The sequence below is a fragment of the Rhinolophus sinicus genome, chromosome 2 (genome assembly GCF_057876585.1).
Source record: "Rhinolophus sinicus isolate RSI-liver-muscle chromosome 2, RSI-T2T, whole genome shotgun sequence".
In the NCBI taxonomy this organism is placed as follows: Eukaryota; Metazoa; Chordata; class Mammalia; order Chiroptera; family Rhinolophidae; genus Rhinolophus; species Rhinolophus sinicus.
In genome coordinates this window covers 126,038,378-126,047,312 of record NC_142502.1, presented here as the reverse complement: position 1 = coordinate 126,047,312, position 8,935 = coordinate 126,038,378, and positions in this window count along the sequence as shown.

The window sequence follows — 8,935 nt, the reverse complement described above, 5'->3', positions numbered from 1 at the left end:
TGTCAGACCCTTTGACAGACAGAGACCTGCAGGACTCCTTCGTGATTCTGTGAGCCGGAGGGAAGACCAGAAGCTCTTCTGTGATTGTGCTCTGACTCCCTGAAAAAGGAGAGGAGCAGAAGGCTCAGGCAAGAAGAGGTTTAATTCTCTAGGAATCCCTGCACATTCAGAACAGTGCAGCTACAGAAGGTAAAATCGTCTGCATGACCCACGAAGAAAACAGAATTCTGAGTACCAAGCAGAAGCAGTGGGAATGTGGAGTTCTCTGACACTTGTACATGGATCAACATTTCCTTTTTATAAGACTAAAAACCGCTTTTATCTATTTATTTTGCTTTTTGCCCTAATGGATTAGAGTGCTTAGTTGTCTGAGGCTTAGAAGCCAACAATCTTCACAGCAGAACCCCAGGGTCCTTGCAGGGCTATTTTTTCCAGGTGTCCCTGCAAAGCCATCGTAAGGGAGGCTTCTATAAGACTGTGTGCAGAGAGGATTTCCAGGGTCTCTATGCACTGGGTTGTAGGAGTTAGGGACCAGAGCCTTCTCTAAGGATTCGAGAGCATGCAGGGCCTGGATTGCTGGAGAAGAAAGTGACCTGCCATTTGTGCAGGGCACAGGCCAGAACTCAGGCTTTTCCTAGAGTCCAAGTGGGCAAGGATAGCAAGGCAAAGGGGAGAGAATATGACATTCAGAATCAGGACATGCCTGGTCTCTCTGAGCATCTTTGACCTCCTAAATTGACTATCCATCATTTCACTTACGGTGCATGGTGGTTGTTTGAGGAGATGGGGTAATGTTTAAGCTCAAGTACTCTGAATCACCCTCACATCACTCTGCGTTCCTAACTCTGTATCTAGGGGTTCCAAATAAATAGTCTTAAATTATCAAGCAAAAATTGACTGGCATAATTCCACTGCCTTTATTACAGACATAGACAGTTGATCATCAAATTTACATAGAAATTTTAGGGGGACTCAATAACCAAAGTAATCTTGAAAAAGAAGAACAAAGTTGGAAGACTTACACAATTCCTGAGTTTAAGACCTGGTAGAAAGCTACTGCAATCAAGACAGTGTGGTACTGGTGTTAAGAATAGACATACAGATCAATGGAATAGAATTGACAGTCCAGAAACAAATATACACATACAATCTACTGATTTTTGACAAGGGTGCCAAGAGCATTCAACAGGGAAAGAACAGGCTTTCTGCAAATGATGATGATGGGGCAACTGTACAACCACATGCAAGAGTGAATTTGGATCCCTACCCCACACTATATGTAAAAAGTAGCTCAAAATGGATCAAAGACCTAAATGTAAGAACTAAAACCATAACACTCTTGAAGAAAAAATAGGTGTAAATCTTTGCAACCTTGGATAGGCAATAGATATGACATCAAAATCACATTCAACAAAAGAAACAGTAGACAAATTGGACTTCGTAAAAATTAAAAACTTTTGTGCATCAAAGTAGACTATTAGGAAAGTAAAAAGACAACCTACAGAATGGGAGAAAATGTTTGCAAATCATATAGCTGATAAGTAGCAAGTATCCAGAATATATAAAAACTCTTACAATTCAGTAATAAAAAGACAAACAATTTTTAAATAGACAAAGGATTTGAATAGATATGTCTCTAAAGAAGATGTACAAATAACCAATAAATACATAAAAAAAAAAAAGGCTCAACATCATTGGTCATTAGAAAAATGCATATTAAAACTACAATGAGATACCCCTTCACACCTACTAGGATGGCTAGAATAAAAAAGATAGATAGGGCCGGCCCGGTGGCTCAGGCGGTTAGAGCTCCATGCTCCTAACTCTAAAGGCTGCCGGTTCGATTCCCACATGGGCCAGTGGGCTCTCAACCACAAGGTTGCCAGTTTAACTCCTCGACTCCCGCAAGGGATGGTGGGCTGTGCCCCCTGCAACTAGCAACGGCAAATGGACCTGGAGCTAAGCTGCGCCCTCCACAACTAAGAATGAAAGGACAACAACTTGAAGTTGAATGGCACCCTACACAACTAAGATTGAAAGGACAACAACTTGACTTGGAAAAAAAGACCTGGAAGTACACACTGTTCCCCGATAAAGTCCTGTTTCCCTTCACCAATAAAATATTAAAAAAAAAAAAAAAAAAAAGACAGATAACAAGTGTTGATGAGGATCTGGAATAAGTGAAACCCTCATACATATACTGGGACTCATTGCTGGTGGAAATGTAAACTGGTGCATCCACTTTGCAAAACAATTTGCCAGTTCCTCAGATGTTAAACAGAGTTACCAGATGACCCAGAAACTCTGTTTCTAGGTGTATACCCAGAATAACTGAAAATACATCTTCATATAAAACCTTGTACACAAACGTTCATAGCAACATATTCATCATAGCCCAAAAGTGAAAATAAGCCAAATGTCCATCAGCTGATGAAGGGATAAACAAAATGTGCCATACTCATGCAATGGAATATTATTCAGCCATAAAAGGACTGCTGGAGCATAGATGAACATACTGCAATATGGGAGAACCTTGAAAACATTATGCTAAGTGAAAGAAGCCAGACACAAAAGGTCACATATTATATTATTCTATTTATATGAAATGCCCAGAATAGGCAAATCCATAGAAACAGAAAGTAGATTAGTGGTTGCAAGGAGCTGGGTGAGAGGGAATACGGAGCGACTACTAAGGAGGACCGGGTTTCTTTTGCGGATAACTAGAATGTTCCAGAATTAGACAGTGGTGATGGTTGCACAACTTTGTAATACCCTTAAATATTGAATTGTACACTTTAAAGGGTCAGTTTTATGCTAGGCAAATTATGTTGTAATAAAGAAGATTGCAAAAAATATAACACCTGATTGGCTAGGAGTCAGGGCACATTATCCAAACAGCTGCCCAAAGAGGAAAGCTTTGAAGGCCTGAGGGGCAGACTGAGTCCTGGGAAAGGGCATGCTGCTTTCATTAAGAGTGCAAAACAATCAGATAATGATTTTGGTTCAGACATGATCTAATTCATCAGTAAACAACTTTAGAAATCATTTATAAAAACTCAGAAAAGAACAACCAAACCTCTTCCATTGCTAGAAGCTTCTGATATGTATTAATTATGCACTCTTTCCTACCATTCCAAATAAATTCTTTTATTGCTGAATTTATTTGAAATAGCAGTGAATGGTACGTGATTAATATAAATTAGTGATGCCTTTTAACATTCAGATACCTGGTTTACTCGATAACTTTTGAGAAAGCAGCATCTGAGAAGGGTACAAACAGTTCTGTAGTTATTGTAATTCCAGGTGCCTGTCTTTTACCATTTGAGCACAGTGTTCCTTTATAAGTGTAGTTTGTTGTAAGTACTGGGTACTGAATTCCCTGTCATGTGTTCTTCCTTCTCCTGGTCTGTGCACTTCTCTGTGTGCATAAAAGCATCTGTGCCAAGTTGAAAGGTATTTTTGTTTATGCAAATCCAGAAAATATGCCTACCCAATTATCTCCACTGAAATAGCATGAAGTAAAAGCCTAGACTCATGTTCCATTATCCGACACCATGGTCCAGACTGACCCTGTGTATTCTGCATATTTCCATGGAGTGCTAATAACTGCAGGTTGCTCATACAGTTCAGCAGTCATGGGTGTTGTCGGCTGTCAGGACATGAGGTCTTGTGCTGACCTTATGTAAACTTGGACACATCACGTCACTGGAACAGACTCTTGCTTTGTTCTGAAAGGTGACGTGGCTGCATGCTGCCTGACAAATGCTGTACTTGAATTTAATCTTTCAATCTCTCAGCTGGGACTCATGTTTACTAAGAATATTCACGTGAAATTCTGACAATTAAGTTCCTGAACTTGTTGCAACAATGTTGCTAACTTTTTAAAAAATACATATCAGAGGGATTATTCATTATGAATTTGTACCAATTGGACAACTTAGTCAACCAAGTTTACTATTTGGAAGTGCTGAAAAGGCTGCATGAAAGTTAGATGACCTGAACTTTTCGCCAATAATTCATGGCTCTTGCATCACGATAATGCACCAGCTCACACGTCACTGTCTGTGAAGGAGTTTTTAGCCAGTAAAAAAATAACTGTATTAGAACACCCTCCCTACTCACCTGATCTAGCCCCCTATGACTTCTTTCTTTACTCAAAGATAAAGGAAATATTGAAAGGAAGACATTTTGATGACATTCAGGACATCAAGGGTAATACGACAACAGCTCTGATGGCCATTCCAGAAAAAGAGTTCCAAAATTGCTTTGAAGGGTGCACTAGGTGCTGGCGTCGGTACATAGCTTCCCAAGGGGAGTACTTCGAAGGTGACCATAGTGATATTCAGCAATGAGGTATGTAGCACTTTTTCTATGATGAGTTCATGAACTTAATTGTCCAACCTCATATAGTAATGGAAGTCCTAGCTACAGCACTTAGGCAAGACAAAGAAATAAAAGGCACCCAAATAGGAAAGAAGTAGATTTGTTGTTATTTGCAGATGATATAATTTTGTATATAGAAAATCCCAAAGATTCAACCAAAAACTGTTGTAACCAGTCAACAAATTCAGTTGCAGGATGTAAAAATCAATATACAGAAATCAGTTGCATTTCTACACATTAATAATGAAACATCAAAAAATAAATAAAATGATACCTTTCATAATAGCATCAAAACAATAAAATACCTAAAATAAATTTAACCAAAAAAGTGAAAGAGCTATACAGCAAAAACTATAGGACTTTGTTGAAAGAAGTCAAAAAGGACATAAACAAATGGAAATATATCCTCTGTTCATGGATCGAAAGAATTAATACTGTTAAAACATACACACACTACCCATAGCCATCTATAGATACAGCAAAATTCCTATCAAAATTTTCTATTTCTTCATAGAAATGGAAAAAAAAATCCTAAAATTTATATGGAACCACAAAAGACTCCAAAGAGCCAAATCAATTTTGAGAAAGAAGAACAAAGCCAGAGTCACCACACTTCCTGATTTCAAACTATTACAAACTTTAGTAACCTAAACAGTATGGTACTAGCATAAAAATAGTCACAGAGACCAATGGAACAGTTTAGAACGCCCATAATTAAACCCCTGTATATACAGTCAACTAACAGTCAATAAAGGAGCCAAGCACACCAAATGAGAAAAGTATAGTCTCTTCAACAAATGGTGCTGGGAAAACTGGATTAAAGCAAGCAGAACAATGAATTTGGACTTCTAACTTATACAACCCCCCAAAATTAACTCAAAATGGAACAAAGACTTAAACATAAGCCCTGATACCATAAAACTCCTAGAAGAAAACATAGGGAAGAAACTCCTTGATATTGGTCTTGGCAATTATATTTTAGATATTGTCGCGTCCAGCGCAACACGGGCAGTGAGGGTGTGAGAAGGGGTGGCTCTGGGTTAAGTTTTAAGAAAGAAACATACAGAGACTTAATGCAGTTAAATCTCAGAAGGCCAGGTGTCTCACAGTCATGAAAGACTGGAGCCCAGATTTGAGCCGACTGGAGGTTTTTATTGATAACTATACAATGGAGTAGTAGTGTTTTTCTGGCACGGTCTGTGAGACTCATTTATCACGTTATAGAAACAACCCAAACCAATTATGTTGATCTTCAAATGGCCAAAGCAGAAAGTCCTTGAGGTGAGGTATGCAACTCCTTTAAGGGACATATATCACATGTCGAAATTATTTCACAGAGCTGAGCAGAGAGAGCTTAATCTTATCACTCTCAAGACTTTTTTCCCAATTAGGTGAGAGGGAAAAGTCAGAGCCAGCAGCCACTTTTCCCAGGCAGGGGGAAGGGGAGACAAGGTCCCTTCCCAAATCTTTCTAAGGCAGCTCATGGGGGTTTCCATGGGGTTCCCCCTGGCTGGAGTTGTCCCCCGCCCCACGTGGGGAATCTTAACTCGTCATTGGCTGCAAACCCTCTTTTGGAGACTAAATAGAGAGAAATATACAGTCCCAGAGATGCACAGATGCAGAGTTTTCTTTCCTTAAGGAAAGACACGGGGGGGCGGGGGGGGGGAACAATCAGCTAGGCTGTTGTGTGACAACAAGATATGACACTCAAAACATAAACAACAAAAGCAAAAGTCAACAAGTAGGACTATATCAAACTTAAAAACTTCTGCACAGCAAAAAGAAAAAGAGTCAAAAAAATGAAAAGGCAACTTACGTAATGGTAGAAAATTTTACAGCCATATAACAAATAAAGGGTTAATATACAAAATATATAAAGAACTCACATAACTCAATAACACCAAAAACAATCCACTTAAAAATGGGAAGAGAAACTAAACAGACATTTTTCCAAAGAAGACATTCACATGGCCAACAAGTACATAAGGTTCTCTACATCATTAATAATCAGGCAAATGTCAATCAAACAACAATGAGATATCCCCTCACACCTGTTAGAATATCTATCATCAAGAAGATAAGCAATAACAAGTATTGGCATGGATATGAAGAAAAGGAGATCTTTGGACACGGTTGATAGGAATGTAAATTGGCTCCGTTACTATGGAAAACAATATATAGGTTCCTCAAAATATTAAAACTGGAACTACAATATGATCCATCAAATCTACATTTGAGTACATACCCAAAGGAACTGAAAACAGCATATCAAAGAGATATATGCACGACCTTGAGGACATTAGTTTAAGCGAAGTAAGTCATACAAAGAAACACAAATCTGTATGATATCAATTATATGTAAAAATACAAACTAGCCAAACTTGTAAAAACAGAGAGTGGAATGGTGATTACTAGGGACTGAGGGAGTGGGAATAGGAGAGATGTTGGTTAAGGGTACAAAATTCCGATGAGTAGTAAATAGGTCCTCCAGATTTAATGCATGATATGGTAACTATAGACAACATTGTTTTATAATCATGAAATTTGCTAAGACACTAGATCTTAATTACTTCAACCACTAAAAAGAAATGATAATTATGTGGTATGATAGAGGTGCTAGTTATCACTACCATGGCAATCACATTATAATATATAAATGTATCAAATCAACATGTTGTACTTCTTAGATTTATGTAATGCTAATGTCAAATATATTTCAATTTAAAAAAATGATTTAACTTAAATTTGGTAAAAATTTACTTTGTTAAATTTATTAGTTTTTTTTTTTTACATTCAATATTATTTTATTTTAATTTCACATGTATAGCATAGTGGTTAGACATTTGTTTAAGAAGTGATCCCCCTGATTAGTCTAGTACCCATCCGGCAGTATACATAGTTATTAGCATATTATTGACTATATTCCCTATGCTTTACTTTACATCCCCTTGAGTACTTTGCTCACAAAATAAGCGCCTCTGGAATTGGTGTAGTTGGGTGGGGCGGAGTCCCAGTGAGTCAGCAGATTGAAGCAGTGGAGCTCACCAGGCCAATCAGATTCAGATTTGGTTATGGTGGGGGCGGGCTCAACACAGGAAAGATGGCGTCCGTCTGCCAGCCCCACAGGAGCAGGACCTCACACAGGGAAAATGCCAACCGTCTTTCAGTCCTCCCCTCAAACCCACACACCTCAGTCTATCGCCCTTCCCTATATGGCTCCATCACCTCCTGAGTCACCATCCCTCCGCTGGAGCCCAAGGTGAGTGCCTACGAGCGAGTCTGTGCATGGGCTATTTAAGAGGATGTCTGGGTTTCCCATAGCCTTCCATCTGGGATGGTCAGAATCCCCACTGTTTTTCACAGCCAGATATTGTGGGGGTTTCTCTTCCTGGCACCAGTACTTGGGGCTGGGGAGCCTTGCTCCTCCCAGGGGAACCTCTGTGGCTGAGATATCCCTCCTGATTCTCAACCACTGCCTGGAGGTTTGGGGCCTATTCAACACCTCTGCCCCTCCTCCTCGTCTTGACGTGGCTTCTTTTTTATATTTTTAGTCATAGGATTTCTGTTTAGCTAGACTTCAGATGGTTCTCCAGGTTGATTCTTCTATAATTTAGTTGTAACTTTAATGTGTTCATGGAAGGATACAGGCACATTGTTTATCTACTCTGCCATCTTGGGTCTCTACTCTAAGTTTATTAGTTTTGATTTATTAGTTCTAACGTACTGGGTGAATATTTAGAGGAATAGTACCTGTTTAATTTTATTTATAGAAGATTAATTGTGTAAAAATTCTTAAGATTGTTTAAATGTTTTAAAGATGTTATAATGCCATGTGGTTAGATTATTTCTTAAAGCCCATACCATTTATAAATACTGAAGTATTTATAAGTGAAATTAATAATGTCTCAAATTTGCTTTACAGTACTCCAAGGGATTAAAATGAAATAGCATTACAAATATATTGATAATTATTGAGGCTGAAGTAATGGTTACACGGGGGTTCATTCAAGTAGTCTCCCTACTTGTGTGGGTTAATAATGTTCCATAATAATTTTTAAATCATTTTTAAGATGAATAAATTGACCAATAAACAAAGTGCAGAGAGGAGTGAGTATTCTTCCACACACACAAAGCACCTCAAATAGCTAAGAATTTTTCAACAACTGAATACCCACTTACACCAAATGACGTAACTTTGAAGTTACATTTTTTAAAGTAAAATTTGATTTTTAGTAAAAAAGTGAAATATGGGGCATGACTCTGGTGCTGGCCTGTCATATCTGGTCAGGGCAGCCACAAAAAATCACATAGGACCCACATGGTCCTTTGTGTCTTCTATCCAGCTGGGCTGAGTGCTGGGTACTAAAACTGGTCTTGTTTCACGTCTGCCTGTTTCTTCTCTGATTTGACATTCCCATCCATCCTTCTCGTTCTTGTTTAACAGTGTAAAGTACGAAGACATCTGACTGGGGAATTCCAGTATCTGGCCTACATCTAAATCATTAAAATCAGCCCACGCTGTTTTTAAAGAAATCATATCAAATAAGGACTG